We start from the raw sequence: 23,345 nt of genomic DNA on the forward strand, positions 1-23,345 counted from the left end.
TTAGCGGCTGTAATTCTCCTGCGATTTCAGCTCCCAAGCTGTTCATGACTTTGATCAAGTCTCCTATTGTGATGCATGATTAAAGGCATGTGAACTTCCGGGAAGAGCAGCCTGCGAGTGACATTTGAAGGGCTCGATTAGTCTTCTGTGTAGATCAGGTAAGGTCAGGTACAGGGTATTGTTAAAACTCTACATTCTGGTAGTTTGTCTCTGAGTACAGGTACTCTAACATTCAGAGATTTTTGCTGCCCTTTGAAAACTGTCAAACTCATAATCTCATGCAGATAAAATAAAATAATAGTGGTACCAGCCAACTTTTACTGTGTGCACTGTGCTAACCCATCTACAGGCATTAGCTCATGTTATCATCAAAAGACCCCTGTACAATGAGCCCACTGCACCCGCGGAAACTACAGTTAGGAAGATTGCATTTGTCCTCCCTCTAGGCCAGTCACAGGTGAGGGGCAGAGCCTGGTTAGGAACTCTGGGGTTGCTCTTCACCCTTACACAACCCTGCCTTCCTCAGAAAAGTGTGGGACTTCCCCCTTCCTACTTTGTGTGTGAGGGTTAAACTTTCCTGAACCAAGCCTGTAGAAAAAGAGGTTAGGCCTACCTGCGATTGCTCAGCAAAGGAAGGATCTGGGCAAGGAGATGAGGGAGGGAAGATGATGGGAGAGAAAAAGCTATTCTTTTTCTATTCCTATTATATATTATGAAATTTAAACAACTGTTTGTTTTCTCTAAAATTTTTTTTCTTATTTAAAACTATAAAGAAGAAAATAAAAATTATCTTTTATCTCCTCATCAGGAAGAAACCCTATAAAATTTGTGTATTTTCTTTTTTTTTTTAAAGATTTTATTTATTTGACAGAGACACAGCGAGAGAGGGAACACAAGCAGGGGGAGTGGGAGAGGGAGAAGCAGGCTTCCCACGGAGCAGGGAGCCCGACGTGGGGCTCAATCCCAGGGCCCTGGGATCATGACCTGAGCCAAAGGCAGACGCTTTACAACAGAGCCACCCAGGCACCCTATGTTTTATGTATTTTCTGTCTTATTTCTATGTGTGTGTGTGTACGCTAAAGTGGGATTATATATATATTTGTTATAGTACACATTTATTACTGAAACCACATTTTTTTTCTACAGAACTAGAGAGGTTGCACACTTGGCAAACCAAATCAGAATACAAAGTATTTTTGTTAAGTAGTTCTATATGGCTTATTGACTTTTCATTTTTTCTTGTACTTCAAGAAAAAAATCTTATCTCTTGCCAAGTCTTCATGATTCATCCCCTGCCGTATCTCTTGCATTCTCTGTATGCCCAATGCCATTTCCATATACAATCCTTATTACCTTTCTCCCCTTCCTTTCTCCAAAACTATTCTCATCAAGGTCACCAAAGTCCTGCCCAATTAATAAGCCAGTCCAATTTATCTCTCTTTTGTTGCTTGTGCTTTTGTTATTATATTTAAGAAACCATTGCCTAATCCAAGGTTACAAAGATTTGTGCCTAAGTTCTTTTTAAAGAGTTTTATAGTTTTAGTTCTTATATTTAGGTCTTGATCCATTTTTAGTTCATTTTAATGTATAGTTGTAAGGTAGGGGTCCAACCTCATCCTTTTGCATGAGGATATCCAGTACCATTTGCTGAAAACACTATTCTTTTCCTATTGAATTACCCTGGCACCCTTGTCGAAAATCAGTTGACTGTAACTGGGTGGGTCTCTTTCTGGATTCTCAATTCTATTCCATTTATCTATATGTCTACCATTGTTCCAGTACTACATGGTCTTAATTACTGTAGCTTTGCAGTGATTTTTGCAATTGGGAAGTGTGAGTCTTCTTTCTGTTTTTCAAGATAGTTTTGGCTCTTCTGGGTCCCTTGAATTGCCGTATAAATTTAGGATCAGCTTGTCAATTTCTGCAAAGAAGCCAACTGAGATTTTGATAGAAATTTGTTGAAAAAATAGATCAATTTGGGAAATATTGCCATCTTAACAATATTATATTTCTTTCCATTTATTTAGATCTTTTTAATTCCTTTCAATAATGTTTTGTAGTTTTCAGAGTATAAGTTTTGCACTTTTTTGTTAAATTTAACCTAAATATTTTATTCTTTTTAAACAGTAAATGAAATTTTCTTATTTTTATTTTTATTTTATTACTACTGTAAATATACAATTGATTTTCATATATTGATCTTACATCTTATAACCTTGCTGAACTTGTTTACCAATTCCAGTAGAATTTTAGTGGTGTCTTTAAGATTTCCTGTACACAAGGTCATGTCATCTGCAAAAAGAGATAGTTTTATTTCTTCTTTTCCAATTTAGATGTCTTTTCTTTCTTTTTCTTGTCTAACTGCCCTGGCTACAACTCCTAGTACAATGTTGGCATCAAAAAACAGACTTCTTTGTTTTGTACTTGGTCTTAGGTGGAAAGCATTCAGTTTTTCACCATTAATATGATGCTAGTTGTGGTTTTATTCGTAGATACCCTTTATTAGATTGAGGGTGTTTCCTTACATTCCTAGTTTGATTTTTCTTAAATGTAGTCTGTTTGTTTTATTTAATCATGAGTAGTGTTGAATTTTGTCATATGTTTTCTCTGTGCCTATTGAGTTGATTGTGTGTTTTCTCCTCCTTTATTCTATTGATATGGTACGTTACACTAATGGATGTTTTTCAGATGTTAAAGTAGTCTTGTATTTTGGGGATAAATCTCAGTCATGATGTATGCTTTTTATATATTGCTGGATTCTATTTGCTAGCATTTTGTTGAGTTTTGCATCTATCTATATCATCTATTTATAAGACACATTGATTTATAGTTTTCTTTTGATTTTTTTTGTCTGGTATGGCATCAGGTGCATAGAATAAGATGAGAATTGTTTCCTCTTCTATTTTTTGGAAGAGTTTGTGAAGAATTGGTAGTAATTATTCTTTAAAAGTTTGGTAGAAGTCACCAATGAAGCCATCTAGGTCAGGACTTTCTTTGTAGGTAGTTTTCAAATTTCTAATTTAATCCCTACTTAGTATAGGTCTATTCAGATTTTCTATTTCTTTTTGAGTCAATTTCAGTAGTGTCTTTCTAGAAATTTGTCCATTTCATCTAAGTTGCTTATAGCATTCTTTTTTAGTCCTTTTTATTTCATTCTTATTTTAGTAATTGGAGTTCTCTCTTTTTGATAGTTAAAAGTCTGTCAGTTATGTTGATCTTATCAAAGAACCAAGTTTTAGTTTTATTGATGTCCTCTATGGAATGTCTGTTCTCTCTTCCATTAATTTCTGCTCTAATCCTTATTGTTTCCTTCCTTCTGCTTGCTTTGGGTTTCATTTCTCAGTAAATATTTGTTAAATTATAAAATAAATGATAAATATGTTTATATCTCCACTAACAAAATTATACTGGAAGAGCTGAGAAATGATGCTCTATATAATAACCATGTGTACACTACAGAATAACCAAATTCATTGATAATCCTCGAATCTTACTGATCCTGCCTTAAAGAGTGACTTCATTTTGAAATTAGCAGATGTTGCATGTAGGAGTACTAGGATCACTTCAGGATTTGATGCCACACTCAGTTTGCTCTGATTCATCTTTTCAGTAAGGTTTCTTGGTTTCTTCAAATAGAGAGACCAAACTAATGAACCAGATTGAGGTTTGAGGAGAACAGGGCTGAAGTCATGGTGGTTATGTAGCAGTCTAACTAGACATGTGGCCTAACTAGAAACTATGTTTTTTTCAGAACCAAAAGGGAAACCCACTTGTGAAGATGCAGTGGGCAATGTTTAAGTTTAAAAATAAGGAAGCTTCTCACCCAATGCCACTTGAGATTGCCTAGGGTCTCTAACGCTCTGGGCTTAGATGCTATGACCCTAATCAGTGACCATGTCCTTAAGGGGTTAATGGCAGCAGAGAGGATCTGGAGATGGTCTTTGTGTATGCCAGTCCTGCGGCTTGACCCTCCTGTGGACTTTTAGTTTGGCAAAACTATGTGTTTGCTAACTGAACACTTTAAAGTGGACTTTCTGGTATTTGGAGCTGAAAACAATCTAACTGACACACTTCCTGCTAACTCTGTCTTTAGTTCTCCCTTAAGTCCCTGGAGGTCTGTGTCTGCAGAGACGAGATCAATATCCAGGCTCCAAATGCTTCACTTTGTCTCTCCTCTCAACCCTCATGGTTAGCAGAGGTGACATTTCCAGCTCTACAGCTGAAGCATTATCTTCACAGCCAGCAAATGATACGCAAGTTCTCAAACTAGAATGGGTGAGGACCACCAGGGTCATGAGGGGGAAGCTGCTTCTTAAACAGGCTATGTGATTATGTGTGTCTTGGGTTGGGGCACAGGAATCTGCATGTTAAAGAAGTTTCCAGTTAATTGTGGTGCGAGGTATCTGAAGAGCACATTTTGAAAACATCCCTCCCTACTCTGACCATCTTCTTCACTGCTTGCTGTCTACTAACCTTACCAAATCAAGTTCCTTCCCACCTCTGACTCTCATTCAGAGCTTCGTTATTGCTGATTCTCTTTCTAAGCTTTTTCATAGGGTAAAAACATTTCTCCACTGGGGCTCTCTAAGAGTTTACAGGAGATATCCATATGTAGCATCCGTTTCTGCAACACTGATTCACTGCTCTGTGTGTGGCATTGTGGTAGATTCTGCCATTCATTTATTCATTCCTTCATTCGTTCTTTCTTTCAGTTACAAATATTTATTAAGTGCTGACCACACTGTAGCCACTGTAGTTCTAGACACTGGGGGATCCTAAAGAGGACAAGATGGAATTTCTAGATACCAAGTTGAATAAGACAGTGCGCTTTTCTCAAGGGAGCATAGATCTGATGTTTTCAAACAACTACAGTAAGGAGGAGAGGTGATTAATCCTGACATAGTAATATATGCAGTGTAATAGAGAATATTGTCTTAAATGTGGCTCTTTTTTCCCTAATGCCTTCAAAATACTTTATGATCTGTTATTTTATTTCCAGGATATTGATAGAAGGGAACCTGCAGTGCCCTTTATTATTGCCTCCATTTTATAGAATTAGAAGAATTTGAAGAAATAAGCTCTAGGTCAAGCATGTAGGAGCAACCTTCCAGACCACATAATAGAACAGGGCTGCCAAAGAGCTACTGTCTTGACCATGACCAGGAGGTTGCTGTACCCCTCTGGCTCCAGGGACACCTCACTTCTGCCTATCCCTCTACCCACACAACTTGGAGCCTCACTCTCTTCATCTAGAAACTGTGAGTAGCATCTACCTCCAGGTCGCATTTAATACATTTCACAGCTGGTGTAGCATAGGCACAGACCAATGAGTGGATGTAGATTATAAATCACTCATTAGGACTTACGGGTGCCAACCAGCTGAATATCGAACCTCTTGGCAGTGTTGCAAGTATTAAATGCTCTTGACACAGTAATGCTAAGAGGTGAGGATTATTCTAATGGCCCTGGGTGCCTAGTGGATGAGTGGTTTGGCTGAGAATGCACAAGGTGCTGGCGATCAGATTGAGATGAGAATTCTGTGAACACCCCCAGGAGTTCTCGCCTGTCTGGAGAAGAAACCAGGACGGTGGGGATGAGAAGTTAGTATCCTAGTCTCCAACTCTGAATGTTGAGGCACCTGGGCCATTCATCTGAGCACAACACCCACAAACAAGGAAGCAGGCTGGCAGGGGGTTGAATGGGCAGTCAAGGAGGCTTCATTTCTCAACTGTTGTTCTAGTGAAACAGGTGGATACCTTTAAGTGTGAGAGGTGATAAGTAAGGAGAGTAACTGGGAGCATTAGGCTTTGGGGTGCCCTCTGCATGAGAATGATGGGCACTAAACCTGTCTGAGTGAAAGGTGTAGACAGGATTAAACACACTAGAGGCTGGAGTCCAGAGCCTTGAAAGTTTAATGAGGACAGTTAGTGAAGCAATACTCTGTGATTAATCACATCAAAAGCATCACTTAAATCAAGTAGCATCATGGTGGACAATGACCATTTAATTTAGCTACTGAAAGGTCATTTGAACTCTTAATAGTGCACTGTCAGTAGGACTTGGCTTCTTTATCCAGACAGATAAAAGTCCATTATGTCCCTGTAGTGGAGGACTTAAGATCTGAGCCAACTCGACAGGTGATGCACCTGAATACACGAGAAAAGGCACAAGGAAATATATCAAAGTGAAGCAGAGTCACTGAGGGTTTTTTTTTTTCCTTTTTCCTTTTTTATTTTTTTTAAGATCTTCTCACTTGAGGCCCTAGAAAAGGGATATTAAGAAAGGCAATAACGGAATACAAGGCTACAAGAGGGAATACTCGTCTTGTGTTTTGTGGCAAGTGAACATGTTATATAAGCAGCAAGTTATAAGGGCTCTGCACAAAGAGCAGAGTTTAATATTATCAGAAAATAAAGCTTACAACTGAATGTATCTGATGCATATTTAATGAGGAGCATAATCAAGGGATATTAGAGCTGTAAAGGATCTGGCTGATTGTCTGGTTCAACCTCCTCATTTGCACAGACCACGACGATAACTGCAGAGATGACCCGGGTCCCAAGTTTACACAGTCACAAGGGGTGTGGCGGGGATGAGCACTCAGGCCACTCAACTCTGTCCAGGCCCATCCATTTCATGTCGTTGGGCTGCAGGAACCCTAGCTGTAAAGAGACCCTTCCTGTCACTGCAACCAAAGACTTGGGGGAGGCAGCTGGGAGAGGGAGAATCCAACTGAGCCAGAATTGCATGGGCGATCCTGACGGGCTACGGATTTAGAACCCAAGGGGCAGAGCCTCTATCTTCTCTGAGAAGGGGTGTCTAGAGCTTGGGCATCCTGCCTGCCCTCTCTTTGCTCCCACTCGCCCACTCACCTGCCAGGAGGCTACTGCACTTGGAAACAGCCTGGCTGGAGGGGGCAGAGGGGCAGGTGCACACGAGTCAAGGGAAGGAATCCTCTTTCAAATGCCACAAATCATTCCCTTCCTTCTGGTGACTATCCTAAATGTCACCATTTAAATTCACAGCTCCTTTTCCTCATCTTTCTGACCTTTTTTGGGATGGATTGCCTTTCTTTGTTTGCTTGTTTGCTTTTCTTATTCCGTTTCCCCCTATTCACGGGTTGGGAAGCTATACCCTCTATTTCTATTTTTTTTTTTTTTTACTGTTAGTCTTCAAAATCTTAACGTGTGTACTTAGCTGATCAAACTACTATTTAATCATATCGTAATTCCTTTCCTGTCAACATAAGAACATTCAACCTCTTTCACGCAGATCGCCCTCTCCTTACTTCCAAGTTAGTGTTTATTTTACTTCCATGTTTACGAATTTCTTTACTCCTAGTCCTTTCTCAGACCTGCCTTTTTTTTCTGAAGTATAACCCTTCCTGAGTGCAGGTCCTGTTGGTGGTAAAATCTCTGTTTGGTTATTTCACGTGTCTTCCCGAAAGACATTTTGCTGGATGCGTGATTCTGGGTTGATAGTTATTTTCTCTCAGGAGAGATTTTCCCACCCTTCTGTGGCTTCCAGTGTTGGCTCGTGGGCTAGTGGTCTAATTGCCATGGCTTGTAACCAAGTTGTCTGTCTTCTCTGCCGGCTTTGGGTATCGTCTCTCTCTTTCTTGTGTCTAGAGTTACTACAACATGCCCAGGTGGGCATCTCTTTTTATTTATCTATGTGCTTCTTCTCTGTGTATTAATGTCTCGTGAATTTTTAAAACTCTCAACTGCTATGTCTTTACACTTCCTCGACTCTTTCCTTTCAAATTAGACAGTTATTAAACCTGCTCATTCTATCTTTCCTCCCTTTTCACTTTCAGATTTTTCTGTTTCCGTGACTCTGTGTGCTTAATTTTGGATAATTTCTTTGGATCTGTCTTCCTGTTTTGCTATTGCTTTTTTCAGTATATCTAATCTTCGGTTTAACCCACTCTTGTTTTTAGTTTTCTTTTTTTAAAGGTTTTATTAAATTATTTGAGAGAGAGAGCGAGAGCCCTCGAGAGCATGAGTGGCGAGAGGGGCACAGTGAGAGAGACAAGCAGACTCCCCGGGAGCAGGGAGCCCAATGCGGGGCTCGATCCCAGGACCCTGACATCATGACCCGAACTGAAGTCAGACGCTTTACTGACTGAGCCACCCAGGCACCCCTTGTTTTTATTTTATTTTATTTTTTTCCCTTGTTTTTATTTTTAATATTTTTCTTTTCTAAAAATTTCTTAGGAATCACTTTCAAATCTTCCTGTTTTCTGTTTCTCGATCCTTTTCTGATTCCATCTTTTCCTTTAAACATTTCATGTGTTGTGATTTTGTTTCCAGTAGCTCTGATATCTGGGGTTCTTCGGGATGGAAATCTTTTGTGTATTGTTACTCCTGACTCCCACCTATGTTGATTTATTTCCTTCTGTATTTGGTAATTTTTACCCGAGGGATCCTGTTTGATTGAACTTAATTTGTTCTTCCAGAGAATTGTGCTTACTTCTGCTCGGGCAGCACGTGGTGCTACCAACCCGGCACCACTTTATTTTATTTTATTTTTTTAACTTTTACAGTCCCTAAGTAGAGGGAGAGTGAATAAGGGAAGAGAAGAGACCAGTCTTTTGGGAACACATGAGCACATTTGGGCGGGTTCCCTCCTGTGCTGTAAGAGTTCATGCTGTATGCATTCACCCATGTAAGCAGCAGTACCCTCACAGGTTATCGATGCTTGGGGAGGGAGAGTACGATAGAAAAATAAAACACGAAGTCTGGAGCGCTTAGATGTTGCATTGGTTTTGTTTTTCAGAGGGGTGGGGCATACTGTTAGCTGCCACATAGCTCAGGGGAGTGGGTTTGCCGTGACAGGGGTAGTAGATACCAGGTAATCCAGTTTTCTTTGAGCATCTCTGCACATTCTTGCTGGGTTCAGGGGATGGTGATGAGACCCTCTGTGGGAGCTGTTTGCAGCAGGTGGAGTGGGTGTGAAAGAGGCCTGAAAGGAAGGGCATCTGTGCAAGATCTGAGGGCTTTGGAGTAATTGTGCCTGTCAGGGAGAGCCACAGTTTGTTCTAGAGGAGAGCAGGGTCACAGCCAGAGGGGTATGAGCTGGGGGAAGGAGTGCTACACGCGATTAGTAAGAAAGTAATCATTATGAAAAGAAGAAAGTTAGGCCAAATGAAAATCCTAAGTTCTGCCTAGAGGGAGTGCTGATTTCATCCTTTGCTTTCAGCTCCTCCAGGAAGCCTTCCAGGATAGCGCCCCCTTCTCCCAGGTGTCCCAGGCTTGTCCCTGGCTCTTGGGTCTTGCTCTGGGTGAGGGGGCAGGTCCAGGAGGCGTGGCGCCAGCAGTGGGGCAAGGGTTCCTGCAGCCTCAGGAGGTGACAACTGTGCAGGTTCCAGTTGGGAGGGGACTGAACAGCTTGAGTTGGGAGAGAAGAGTGCAGAGTTAACCCGGTGGCTGTCCCCAGCAGATCCTCTTGTTTTAATGTTTATCCTAAAGCATGATAGCATGGGTTAGGTAAATGTAATCTCCAGCCCAGGGTGAAATAGGGCCTAAGGATGCAGATTCTGAGAAAATATTATTCACCATTTTTCCCCCTACAGTTTGGATGGAGAGAGTTCAAATTCTGGATAGGCTTCCTTTGCTGGGAGGTGAATTATTTTTCTGTCTTACCTTTCTCACAAGGTGTACTCCTCCTTAGGGTCCTGGCTCAGTGCCAGAGTCTTAGGTTCACTTCCCCCTCCCCCCCCAACTCTGCATAGGCCAAATCTCTACAATTCTTTGCGCAGGTAGAAGCATTAACCCACATAGGGAAAACAGTGATTTTGCTCTGTTTGGTTTTGGTTTAGGGGTCATTTTTGTTTTTGTTTTCTATTTACTGTTTACTGCCTTGGTTTTAGCTCTTTGCTGATATTCTGCTCCTTGAACCTGAGTGATTTCCCATATTTTCATTTTAGCTCAGCAATACTTAATTTTATTTCTTTCCCAGTTTTATTGAGATATAAGTGACAGATAACACTGCATATGTTTAAGGTGTATAGCATAATGACTTGATATACGTTTATATTATGGAATGATTGCTAAGTTTAACATCCATCGCCTCACGTAGTGACAAAGGTATTTTTTCTTTGTGATGAGAACTTTTAGCATTTACTCTTAGCGACTTTCAAATATATAAAACGGTATTGTTAACTGTAGTCACCAAGCTGTACATCACATCCCCAGAACTTATTTATTTTATAACTGGAAATTTGTACCTTTTGACCACCTTCACCCAATTCCAACTCCCCTGCTCACCAGCGCCCCCGCCCTTGCCTTTTGGCAACCAGCAATCCAGTCTCTGTTTCTATGAGTTGGGTTTTTTTCTTTCTTTCTTTTTCTTTCTTTCTTTCTTTCTTTCTTTCTTTCTTTCTTTCTTTCTTTCTTTCTTTCTTTCTTTCTTTCTTTCTTTCTTTCTTTCTTTCTTTCTTTCTTTCTTTCTTTTTCTTTCTTTCTTTCTTTCTCTCTTTCTTTTTCTTTCTCTCTTTCTTTCTCTTTCTTTCTCTTTCTCTTTCTTTCTTTCTTTCTTTCTTTCTTTCTTTCTTTCTTTCTTTCTTTCTTTCTTTCTCTCTTTTTCTTTCTTTTTAAAGATTTTATTTATTTATTTGACAGAGAGAGACACAGCGAGAGAGGGAACACAAGCAGGGGGAGTGGGAGAGGGAGGAGCCGGCTTCCGGCCGAGCCAGGAGCCCGATGCGGGGCTCCATCCTGGGATCATGACCCCAGCCGAAGGCAGACGCTTAACGACTGAGCCACCCAGGCGCCCCAGGTTGGGTTTTTTTAGATTTCACATAGAGGTGAGATCATGCAGTATTTGTCTTTCTCTGCCTGACAATGCTTTCTAGGTCCATCTATGTTGTTGCAAATGGCAGGATTTCCTTCTTTTCTATGGCTGAATAATATTCCATTACAAATACACACACCCATACACACACACACGCATACACACACACACACCACATTTTCTTTATCCATTCATCAATAGACACTTAGATTGTTTTCATGTCTTGGCTATTATAAATATTTTGGCAATACTTTAAAAAGTATGTTTGTTATCATTAATCCAGGATCTAGTATTTTCACAGGGGGATTTTATTATAGCAATCCATAATCCTACCATAAAAGGAACCCCTACAAGTGTGTTTATCTATTCATTTTTCATGCCCACCTAGTTCCAAAATTATTTTATCTGGCTTACAGACGTGGTATGTTGGAGTCTTCTTGTGTTGGCTTATGAGAAATTTATTGTTAAATTTCTAGGGATCTTGCAAGTTGTTTGTTAAAAAGCCATTAATAAAAATTAAAATTAAACAAAATTAAACAAAAATAAAAATTAAAATCTAGAAATTTACAATTAAATAATTATATTAAAAATAAAAGTAATAAATACTCAAATTCATCACCTTTTAATTCTGTTTCACCATTTCTTACATTGTTGAGGTTATTTATGTCCGTTGTACCTGCATGATGAAAATGCTGCAGAATGGTGTCCCTAATGCACATCTCTTCCTTTTTTTTTTTTTTTGATTTATTTATTTATTTGTCAGAGAGAGAGAGAGAGAGAGAGCACAAGCAAGGGGAGGGGCAGGCAGAGGGAGAAGCAGGCTCCCCACTGAGCCGGGAGCCCAATGTGGGACTCAAATACCAGGACCCTGGGATCACAACCTGAGCTGAAGGCAAATGCTTAACCAACTGAGCCACTCAGGCATCTCTGCACATCCCTTCCTAAATCCACATTCAGCACCCCCATGTTGGCACCTTGAAATTGACCATGGTGGGAGTATTTACAACATGGGAATGGGAAAACACTACAAAGCAAGGTTTCATTTATTGTTTTATTTTCTACATTCGTAAAGGAGTGGATAGAATGATAACAGTACAGAGTACACTTAAAGTGTGTCATGTCTATAGTCATATTCTGATCAGCACACACACACACAAATTCCTGAGCAAATATTCTTCCAATATTTGAAAACAAATAACCAGTTTAGCAAAAGGTCGCTCACATCAGGAGGAAAAAGTGAAGTTCTAATCCATAACACAGGTTTTTATTGTTTTACTTTCATCTTCCTTGTTAAAGTAAATAAAAATATGAACCAACATTCATGTTTGAACTATTCTTGACCGATTGCAACCATAGGTTAGCTATGGATAAAGAGTTTGACAAAAATCACAAAGCTTTCTATGAGAATCATTTGGCTGCACGAAATTTACAATAATAAAGAGTATTGTGCATTCTACTATGATTTGCTTATGGGTGGGACATCATTCATAGCAGCAAAATTTGTAATAAGTTTGTGTTTGTATACGCATTTTTTTTCTCTGGAGAACCAGTTGTGAAACATTCCCCGGCACACGTCTGCTTACAGGGGTATACAAATACAGTAAAGCAACCCAGATTTGCAGCAGATGAGAAAGAGAAAGCAACAGCAAGGAGAGGGACCTATTAGAGCTGGAAATGACGTTAACACAAAATTTCATATTATAGAGTGTAGACAGATGCCATGATTGGCCAGAGATTTGTCTTAAAGGTTCCTTGTGAGTTTTGTATAAAGAAAAATTTGACAGTGTACTGAATTTTCCATGTTCCGGTGAGAAATTGTGGCCTTTCTCCTATGCTAAGTCCAGAAGGAATTTTATCCTGAAAGTTTGTGTAGAACAATGTGTTTTTAGAAATGGCAATAATGTTCTTAGAGCAAACCCTCATTTAGAGGCATGGGGTATTTCCAGCAGAGTCCTCTTTAAAGGCTCAAAATTTGCCAAAGTGTATTTCTGGGTGAAATAATATGAACTCTGGGTTTTGTTTTAAAGTCCTTCACAAAACACACAAATAAATCATCGAAGTGCATAACTGAAACAAGAAGAGCAAAATATTGATACATGTTGGAGCTGGGTGATGGGCAGTCAGAAGTTCATTACACTCTTGTGTCTACTTTGAGACAAACTGAACTTGATTAATAATGCCCCTTATCGCTTTTATTTTACAACTCCTCCTCTCTTCCTGACACACCTTTATCTCCTACCCCCTACCAGCCCCCATGATACGCATATGGTAGAAAACTCGGGTCATTTGTTCCATAGATTTTCCTACATTCTGAATTTGGCTGTTGCCTTCTCATGGTGACAGAAAGTGTTACCTTAGCGAAATCCATTAAATTTAGTATTATCACACAGGAGGGAAAAACACGGCAGGAATGCTTTAATGGAAACAAAAGTGAAGAGAAATGAGGCCATCTGACCCTAGCTAAACAATCACAGCAAACAGGGCCAAGCCCACAGGACAGGTAAGGGAGGGGAGCCAAAAAGAAACATTCCAGATAACCTTCATTTACTCTTGATCTCTGTGTGCTCTTTGTCTACTGGTACCTTTGCTTTCTTTACCCTGGCCCCTTAACCCTCAAGCAGAGTGGTGGGCGTAGGAACAGCAAGGGAGTAAGGTATCAGGCATTTTCCTCCTTCTGGCTGCCCTGCTGAGCTAATTAAGAAGGGATTTAAAAAATTTCTCTTGAACCACATGCTTAAACAAAAGAACAAATACATTTAAAATCAAATCAGTCTTGAAGGGGCAGCATCTTCATCAGCCACCCATCCTGGGGATTCATTTCACATTCAAATAAATAGAAAGCTCCTTGCAAAAAGGCAAATTAGACCCAGATTTTTACCTGCAGGTGGCATTTTATGCCATAACTTAATGGGACTTCATCAACATTGGCTTTTCTAGGCACACTGATTAGTTCATGCTATATGAAAAGTGCTTTGCCATAATTTTTCATTAGCTTCACGAGTTGTGCCATTTGGAACCATGTAAGATAGCTAATGTTTTAGTGATTTTGAAAACCACTTTACAGTCAGGAACTCAAGTACCAAAGGCCAGTGACTCAGGGACCGTTTAGACATCTGAGACATGCCCGTGATTAAAGATTAGTTGTAACAGTCATTTGGATTTTGTAGAGTCTCTGAAATGTAGGAACACTCATACAAACATGATGGTGAGCTTCTGCCCTGTGGTATTCCTGTGGCTCAGCTGTAAGCAGAGGGTGGTCACGCTCAAGCCAGGCACACTCATTTGCAGCTTCCCAAGAAAATGCCAGCCCTGCCCCTCAAGCTCTCCTCCTATCTGCTAAGGCACATGGTTCTGCGTTCCAGGCAGCACATGGGATGCCCTTGCCATATTCACCCAGAAGAACAATGTCAAACCCAGCGCAATCCAAACCTGGGAGATGCTTGACAACACAGAGGATTGGTCTTTATGGAGAATTGCCGGGAGTGTTTCTCTAGGACCTGTCAGCGGGTTTTATCCAGTTTTTAAAAAATGGACTACAACAGAATGAAGTGGAATGGGAAACTATCAGAGCATGTTATAAAGATAAGTACTATTTCGTGAAACTTTTGTTTCAGTTATTCATGTGCATATACGTGTGTACTGACACACAATGTGAAATGTTTTTTTTTAAGATTTTATTTATTTATTTGACAGAGAGAGAGACACAGCGAGAGAGGGAACACAAGCAGGGGGAGTGGGAGAGGGAGAAGCAGGCTTCCCGCTGAGCAGGGAGCCCGATGCGGGGCTCGATCCCACGACCCTGGGATCATGACCTGAGCCAAAGGCAGATGCTTAACGACTGAGCCACCCAGGTGCCCCTGAAATGTATTTTTTTTTTAAATTTTAAGTAATCTCTACACCCAACTTGGGGCTCGAACTCACGACCCCAAGATCAATAGTTGCATGCTTCACTGACTGAGACAGCCAGGCACCCCATGAAATGCCTTTTTTAGTGTGGGTCAAGTCAAAAGGTTGAAGAATGCTGCTCTAAGAATTTATAATTTACCCCTGGAATAAGCCAGATTAGTAAGAAGCTGTTACTTGAACATATCACATTGAACCAATGCTTGAACATTTCCATAATAACAAGTTAAACACAATACATACCTTTCGTCTCATTTCTTACCTCTCTGAGATACATGTGACCTTAATGAATTCCTCTGCTCAGGTAACAAGACTTAGCATTCATTCACTTACTCATTCAATCACCAAACGTTTTTGAGATTGTTCAAGCCACTGAGAATATAATGGTAGGAAAAAACTTGACAAAAATCCCTGTCTTAGTGGAACTTACATTCAAGAGTAGAGGGAGGAGCACAGACAAAAAAACAAGGTATAAATAGAAAATGTTAAATGACTAAAAGTGCTAAAGCAAAAGAATAAACAGAAAAGGGTAACAGAGAATGTTTGGGGATGTATTCATTTTCTATTTTTCTGCATAACAACTTACTATAAACTTAGCAGGTTAAAACAACATATACACTACTGTGCATAGTTTCTGTGAGTCCAGGACTCTGGGCTTAACTGGGTCCTCTGCTCATGGCCCCCAAGGCTGCAATCAAGGTGCAGCTGGGCTGAATTCTCATGTGGAGAATTAACTGGAGAATAATCCTCTTCTAGGCTCACTCAGGCTGTTGGCAGAATTTAGTTCCTTATGCTTGTATGACGGAGAGCCACGGCTTTTTAATGGCTGTCCACTGGAAGCTGCCTTGGATCCTCAAAGCCTCCCAGTTCCAGAGAACTTCTCGCAGTATGGCAGCTTACTTCTTCAAGCTGGTAAGGAGAAGCTCTTGTTCTACCCTGCTACGATGGAGTCTTACATAATGTAAGATAATGATGGGGTGACAGTCCAATACCTTGCCATATAATATAACCTAATCAATAAATGACACCCTGTTACCTTTGCTACATTTTATTTGTTGGAAGCAGGTAACGGGTTCTGCCCTCGGGCACTGGGAGTAGGATTCTACAAGGACATGGCTCATTGGGAGCCACCCTAAGCCGTGTCTACCACAAGGGGTTGCAATTTTAGACAGGTGGCCAGAGAAGGTGTCCCTGAGAGGTATCATTTGGGTAAGGACCTGGGAAGGAGAGGGAGAGAGAGTCATGTGGCTATCTTGGGGAAGAGCATCTTCCCAAGAGGAAAAATCAAATGCAGAGCCCCAAGGAATAAAATGCCTGCCATTTTTTAAGAAAAACAGCCTATGTGCTGATGAGAAAGATCAAAGAGAGGGACAAATGGATGATGCAGGGAAAGAGAGAATTGCTGAACTATTGAATAAGCACGAAGAATCTAGTGCATACGTGAAGGGGATGGCATTGGCTACTGGCACAGACAAGCCATTCATGGTAAAAGGCCTGGAGGCAGAGCATATGAGCACAAATACAAGTGTAGATATGGTGATGGGTATTTCTACTTTCTCAGTGATCTAGAAGGTGAGGTCATCTGCAGAAAGTAAGGGTTAAGGAGGAGGTATTAGCGATTTGAGGAGAAATGGGAAGGTATAAAACAGCCATTCATGAAAGTGGGATGGGAATGGGTCCATCCCTGGGAATGGACCAGCAAAGGTCAGTCTTTTGGCTTGGCAACATACTAGGCCCACCTGAGGCTAGAGGTCATGAATTTTAAGAGAGACCATTCAGCAAGGGTGGGTGGTTTTCTCCAACCAGAGCCAGCATGTGTGGAGACAAGGCAAGGCATATGCAGAGAGCTGGACTGAATCAAAGTCGTGGTTTGGGTAAGTGAAGGCACAGGAGCAGAGAGGGGCAACGTGCAGTGGAGGGAGTATGGTGAATGGCCATGGAATTTAAGCTAGGTCAGATCCAGCAGGGAGAAAATCAGTAAGGACATAGCTGAACTGAATAGCACCATCAATCAACTGGATCTAATTGACATTGAGAGAATACTCCATCTAGCCACAGCAGGATACTCATTTTTTGCACACTCACATGGAAGGCTTAACAGAGATAGAACACAATCTGGGCCATAAAACATACCTTGACAAGTTCAGAAGAATAGAAATCTTGCAAAGCATATTTTCAGACCACATGGAATTAAGCTAGAAATCAATAGCAGAAAGATATCTGGAAAATCTCAAAATGTTTGGAAGTTTAATAACACATGGGTCAAAGATGATGTCACAAGAGAAATTAAAAAAAATATTTTGAAATAAGTGAAAACTTACTGTGGTGCAGCAAAAGCAGTGCTGAGAGGGAAATTGATAGCAATGAATGCATGTATCAGAAAAGGAGAGAGAGAATCCCTATGGTTGGTTAGATGACAAGAGATTCAAGGCTAGGCGTTTTAGGGAAGAAGATGTAGAAGGGGCTGAGATTGGCAGTGAGATGCAAGAGATTCTCATGGAACGAGAGAAATGGTAGAGAAAACAGCCACCACTTGAGAGGCTTCAGGGGAAACAGTATCTGCGGGGGGAAGTCAAGTTCCAGTGATAGCACGCTGGATTCAGGCAAATTCAGATTTGAAGGCTATGGAGATTTTACTGGTGATTTTCAGAGGGCTCAGTGGAAGGGTTTGGGGGAAGGAGATCAGAAAAAAGAGTGTCAGAATGGAGTGGGGATAAGAGTTGGGAGGATAAAGGCTGCCCACCCAAACCAAGGTTAAGGGGCATGATGAGACAAGTTGTTCCAATGTAGGGACTGCTGTTGGGGTCTCCTCGGGGGCACAGAATTCTGTTGTCACACTGCTTTGAGGCCGGCAGGAGAGTGGCTTTCCTCTCTGACTCCTGCCCCCAAGACCTGTACAGGGCATTGTGTTTCTAGCAGGGAAAAACATGGACACCCGGGTCCCTCACAGAGAGTGGGGCATGAGTGCTGGGTGGTTAGGGTCTTTGAGTGACACATACGGGGTGTCTTAGTCCAAGAGGGACTGTTGTAGGGATACTCACAGGAGTAAAGAAGACAGAGAAGAGGAGATTCAGGGAGAAGGGGACTGCGGTTTAGGAGATTGTGATATGTTTGTTTACCATATGCATGTTTAACAGCTTTACTGTCCTTCAGAAAAGCATGTAGCTGTGGCTCCTAATTTCGTATTTAACCTTTTTGGTAAATCGGTTTCTTTTGTGTCTGTTTTTATTGTTACAATTGCTGCCTACTCTCACTTCATGTTCTGTATTCAAATTCTCTAAAAGAGAATATCCAATCAACTCCAACACCCACTCCACCCATACCTTGCTCTCCCCCTTGCCCCACTCTGTCCCTCTCTCCATCCTGCACCCATTCATCCATTTATGCATTCATGCAACCAGTGTTTACGAAGCACTACGTTTCAGGAACAGTCTTAGGAGACGAAGGTGATAAAAGCAGATAAAGATGAAGTCGTTTACATTGTAGTACATGCAAACAGGAAATAAATGAAAAATAAATGCATGAGGGGTGCCTGGGTGGCTCAGTCGGTTAAGCATTGGACTCTTGATTTCAGCTCAGGTCACGACCTCAGGGTCGTGAAATGGAGCCCCACGTTGGGCTGGAGCTGGGCATGGAGCCTGCTCAAGATTCTCTCTCTCTCCCTCTCCAGCTGCCCCTACCCCCACCCCTCTCTCTCCCTCTCTCTAAGAAAATAAAAAATAAAAATAAATGCGTGAGGAGTACTATGGAGAGAAATAAAGCAGAGTAAGGGGGAGAAGGAATATTGAGAGACAGAATCAGATCAGGAAAGATCTCTGATAAAGTGACATTTGCACAAAGGCCATGAAGGAATTGAGGGAGGAGCGTTCGAACAAAAGAGAAAGAGAAGTTCCAGGAAGAGCAAGGAAATCAGTGTAGCCGAGGAGAGTGGAAGGAATTGAAGTCAGGTGTATGTGAAGGGGATGTTGGATGCCAAGCATCAGCAGCGGAATGACAGGATCTGACTTGTGTTTTATTATAATCAGAGCATTTTATTTAAGTTCTTAAGTGATTAATTTTCTTTCTAAAATTCTAATTAGAAATCTTACTCATATATAATTGTTTCAGCTACGATTCACATCAGTGAAATTCGTCCTTTTTAGCGTAGAGTTCTTTGAGTTTTGACTCCATGAGTGAAACGCATGGAGTCATGTGACTGTCACCACAGTCAAATTAGAGTTTCGCCACCTAGAAAGCTCTCTTGAGCCTCCTTGTGGACAACACCTCCCCGACCCATAGCCTGTGGCCACCACTATCTTTCCTGGCCCCCAGAGTCATATAAATGGAACCATCCATCATGTAGCCTTTTGAGCCTGGATTCATCCACCCAGCAGAGTACGTGTCAGACATTCATTCATATTGCTGTGTGTAACAGTACATTGGTCTTTTTTATTGCTGAGTAATATTCCAGTGTATGAATTCACCACAGTGTGTGTATCCATTTACAGGTTGAAGGGCACTGAGCTGTTTCCAGCTTTGGTTTTCTTTGGCAAATGAGAATAAAGCCACTATAAAAATTCACATACAGGTTTTTATGTGAACATAGGTTTTATTGTCTCTTAGGTAGGTGCCTCAGAGTGGGATTGCAGGGTCATATGGCAAATGCATTTTAGCTGTATGAGAAACTGCCCACTGTTTTCCAAAGTGTTGTATCATTTTGCACTCTCACTATCCATGCATGTCAGTTGTAAAATTTTAGTCACTTTAGTAGGTGTGTTGTGATACCTCTCTGGGGTTATAATTTACATTTCCCTAGTGACTAATAATGTTGAGCCTATCTTTTTTTTTTTTTACATTTCTTTTTCAAGTTTTTATTTAAATTGCAGTTAACATCCAGTGTGATATTAGTTTCAGGTGTAGAATTGAGTAATTCATCACTCACATACAATACCCAATGCTCATCACAAGTATGCTCCTTAATACCCATCACCCGTTTAGCCCATCCCCTACCCACTACTCCTCTAGCAACCCTCAGTGTGTTCTCTATAGTTAAGAGTCTGTTTTTGGTTTGCCTCTCTCTTATCTTACCCCCTATGTTCATCTGTTTTGTTTCTTAAATTGCACATATGAGTGAAATCATATGGCATTTGTCTTTCTCTGACTGACTTATTTTGCTTATAATGTTGAGCATATTTTTATGTAATTATTTGCCTTCTGTGCATTTTCTTTGGTGAAGTATCTACAAATCTTTCATGCCTTTTATAAATTGAGTTATGTATTTTTTATTTTTTGATTTTCAGACTTTTAAAAAATATATGCACTCCTGTATGAAATTTTTGTTTTACAAATATTTTCTACCAGTCTGTGGCTTTTTATTTTCTATCTTTAAAAGTGTCTTTTAAATTTGGGGGTTTTATGGTTAGGTCTATGATCCATTTTGAGTTAAATTCTGTATACAGTGTGAGGTATGTTCAAGTACATTATTTTTTTGCATGTGACTAAGTGTTGAAAAGACTATTCTGCTTCCTTTAAATTGCCATTGAGACTTTGTTGAAAATTAATTGATTGTATAAATATGGATGTGTTTTTGGACTTTCTATTCTGTTCCATTGATCTATGTGTCTGTCATTTGCCAATACCTTACTGTTTTGATTGTTGTAGCTCAGTGGTTCTCGAGTGGGGACAATTTTGCCCCCCTTCCACCCTGCCACACCCCAGGGTATTTGACAATGTCTGGAGACAATTTTGGTTGTCATAATTGTGGGTAGAAGTCAGAGATGTTATTAAATATCCTATAATGCACAAGACAGCCTCCCACCACAAAGAATTATCCCGCCCAAAATATTAATTGTGCCAACATTGAGACATACTGCGTAGCTTTACAGTTAAGTCTTGGGATGAGACTGTGTGGTCTTAACAAAAGCAGTGTTGGAGGAGTGGGGAGAATATTGCGAGCATATGACGTTGCTTTCTGGATAAAACTGCACAACATACGTAAAGGTGCTGGGCAACATAGCTCATGCTGACTAAAAGCTAATTTCCTCATTGTTTGTTACTGCTCCTGACCTTGATCAAGTCTTCTCCTCTTTGCAGTCCATTCACTGTGACTTCTGCACTTGTGAGGGCCTACAGATTCAATTTTGAAACCCTCACCATGATGTATTCTCTGTTAATAGACCCCTACTTGTTTCTCCTCTGCATGTACATGTGGTGCATGGCCTGGTGTAGGGTCTGGTATTTGCTGTCAAAATACTGTTTCCCCTTCGGTCACCTGTTCATTGAGGAAGTGTGAACATCAGAGATGTCTGTTTGTCCACTAAAATCTATCTTCCCAACTCCTTAATGTGGAGTGGTTACTGTCAGACAGCTGCCCAGTCAGGAACTACATTTCCCAGAGTGCTTTGTGTCCAGTTGTGTGGCCATGTGACTAGTTCTCACCAATGGAATGGGATTGGGAGTGACCTGTCATTTGAGACTTTAATGAAGCAAAAAAAAAAAAGGGGGGGGTGTGTGTGCAGTACTCACTCCATGTCCTTTTTCTCTTTCCGCAGTCTGGTGCTGGGAGCTCTGAGGTTCTAGGGCAGGGCTTCTCAAACTTCTGTGTGTATGAGTCACCCACACCTGGAGATCTTCTTAAAAGGCAGTGCCAGTATAAGTGGGTCTTAAGCAGGGCCTGAGATCTTGTATTTCTAACAAGCTCCCAGGGATGGCAGTACTGCTGATGCTCAGACCACTTCTCAGAAGCAAGGCTTTAGGGAATGGTGGAGTTATAGGGTAAAAGAACACGAGCCTCTGAATCACTAAATAAAGAAATCGACTTCTTCAATCAGCAACTTCTGACCTGTTACCTGAGTGAGAAATACACCTTTTTGGACAGCAGCTAGTGTTCTGGAAGGTGGTTGACACAATTCACTGCTTCTTTCTGAAAGCATCTTGGCTGAGAATTCAGGACAAAACCATCTCTGGCTGTCCCCAACCCCCTTAGTATGGGTGTGTGTTCCAGATGACTCCTTCATGTTTTAAGAGACCCATACCTCACTTTACTTTAAAACACTACACGCCCTCATACCATTACCTCCTTGATAATGGCAATGGTTAAGAAAAAAAATCTTGGCTTTGTATTTGTTGGCTCAGACTAAAAACAGAGAGTGAAATACAGTTTGAGTTGGGCTGTGAATGGTCTGGTGGGGAGGTTAGTGTAGAGCTGATCATGAGGGTCTTTGATCGTGGGAGGTCAGAACAGAGAGCTCAGGTGGTGACAGGAGCCTGGGCAGGGAGTCAAATGGGATCCGTGGTGTCTGTTTGTGTGTGTGTCATTGTGAAGAGCTGCGATTGGAGCAGAGAGGCAGAGGGAGTCTGGACCAGTACAAGGCCAAAATCCTCAGGGGCCTTTTGCATGCTTCCAGCAAACATTTACAGTGGGGAGGCCAAGTTCATCTAGGGAATGCTGACCAGCTGGACACAGTGTGCTAGAATTTAGCCAAGGATATTAGTGGAAAATCTCTCCCTGGGTTTTGAGCAAGGACGGCTGGAACAAGAAGGCCTACCCTATCATTGCTCTGGCCGTGACCTTACCTTCCTGAAATAAGAGTCACATTCTGCTCAAGCCCTGCTAGCTTTGGGATGAGGCTGGGCCTGAGCATGAGCGGGAGAAAGTCAAGGGGAAATAGTTATATGGGCTTATTTTGAATAAAGCACTTGGGTGAGTTGCAGAAGCTAGGTTTCATCCCAGGCAGTTCTCAAAGGACAACATCAAGCCACTCTGTCAGTATTTTGTAGAAATAGTAGCGGAAAATTTGAGAAAAATTGCAAACTGTCCACTCTGACTAGTCAGGGCCACTTACTGTGTTGAGAGCCATTCTTATTCAAGGGAAACTATATTGGATTTAGAAATGAGGCCATTTAAAAAAAAATATCCAATTTTCAGCAAGTATTCATTGAATGCCTATTATATGCTACACATCATGAGGGTTGATCGTAGAAGCATGGGATGCATCTTCAGTCCACACCTGGATGATGGAGGAAAGAGTGGAGGACCTATAAAAGAAGAGTTGCGAGTGTGTGTACTGATCAGACAGGAAAGTTCTTTGCAAAGTTGCCAATGCAGCAGCCAGGGCTCCTGAGTCCTCTGGAAAAGGCTGGCCTCATCCGTCTGAGACAGAAGTTCCAGGAGACTGAGCTCAGCGCCAGCAGCCTGGGAGGGCTGGAACCTCCCACAGAAGATGGAGAGGAAGGGACAAGGGACTAAAGTCAAGAGACAGAGGCAGGGAGAAGGGAGCAAACACTCTCCAGGCCAGAGTGTTATGTAAAGCAACAGGTTGTTCTGCCCAGTGAAAACCCAGAAGTAGCTTCCTGCTGCCTTTTAAGTGGAGGCTCAAATCTTGGCTCAGGCCTGTTAGGCCCTGTGAGTCCTGGACCCCGTGGCTCTCCAGCCTCCTGCTGGCCAGTTCTCGTCCTCCTCTGCACCTCGGGACACTGGCTCCTGTGGGACCCTCAGATTTGCCAGTCCTGGCCATGTGCCCTTCCATCCTGGTTTGCCGGGTACGGACGGGTTTGCTGGGATACTGACTCACGGTTTGAAAACAAGGACAGTCCTTGGCAAACTGGGGCACGTTGGTCACCTCGTTCCCTGAGGCTCGGGCTCCTCCATGCAGCTCCTGCCACCATTG

The 23,345-nt window shown here is 41.5% G+C and overlaps 1 long non-coding RNA gene across 1 annotated transcript in view; it reads left to right on the forward strand.

Annotated features, from left to right (window-relative positions):
• LOC114221681 (uncharacterized) overlaps window positions 1-23,345 on the forward strand; it is a 58,885-nt gene that overhangs the window by 29,621 nt on the left and 5,919 nt on the right. Inside the window, exon 2 of the long non-coding RNA XR_003611790.2 lies at window positions 14,157-15,609. This is a non-coding gene — a long non-coding RNA (uncharacterized LOC114221681). The remainder of the gene's footprint in view (window positions 1-14,156; window positions 15,610-23,345) is intronic.

Source organism: Eumetopias jubatus, unplaced genomic scaffold (genome assembly GCF_037043125.1).
Source record: "Eumetopias jubatus isolate StellerSeaLion01/CBP00866 unplaced genomic scaffold, mEumJub1_p1.0 scaffold_14, whole genome shotgun sequence".
Taxonomy (NCBI): Eukaryota; Metazoa; Chordata; class Mammalia; order Carnivora; family Otariidae; genus Eumetopias; species Eumetopias jubatus.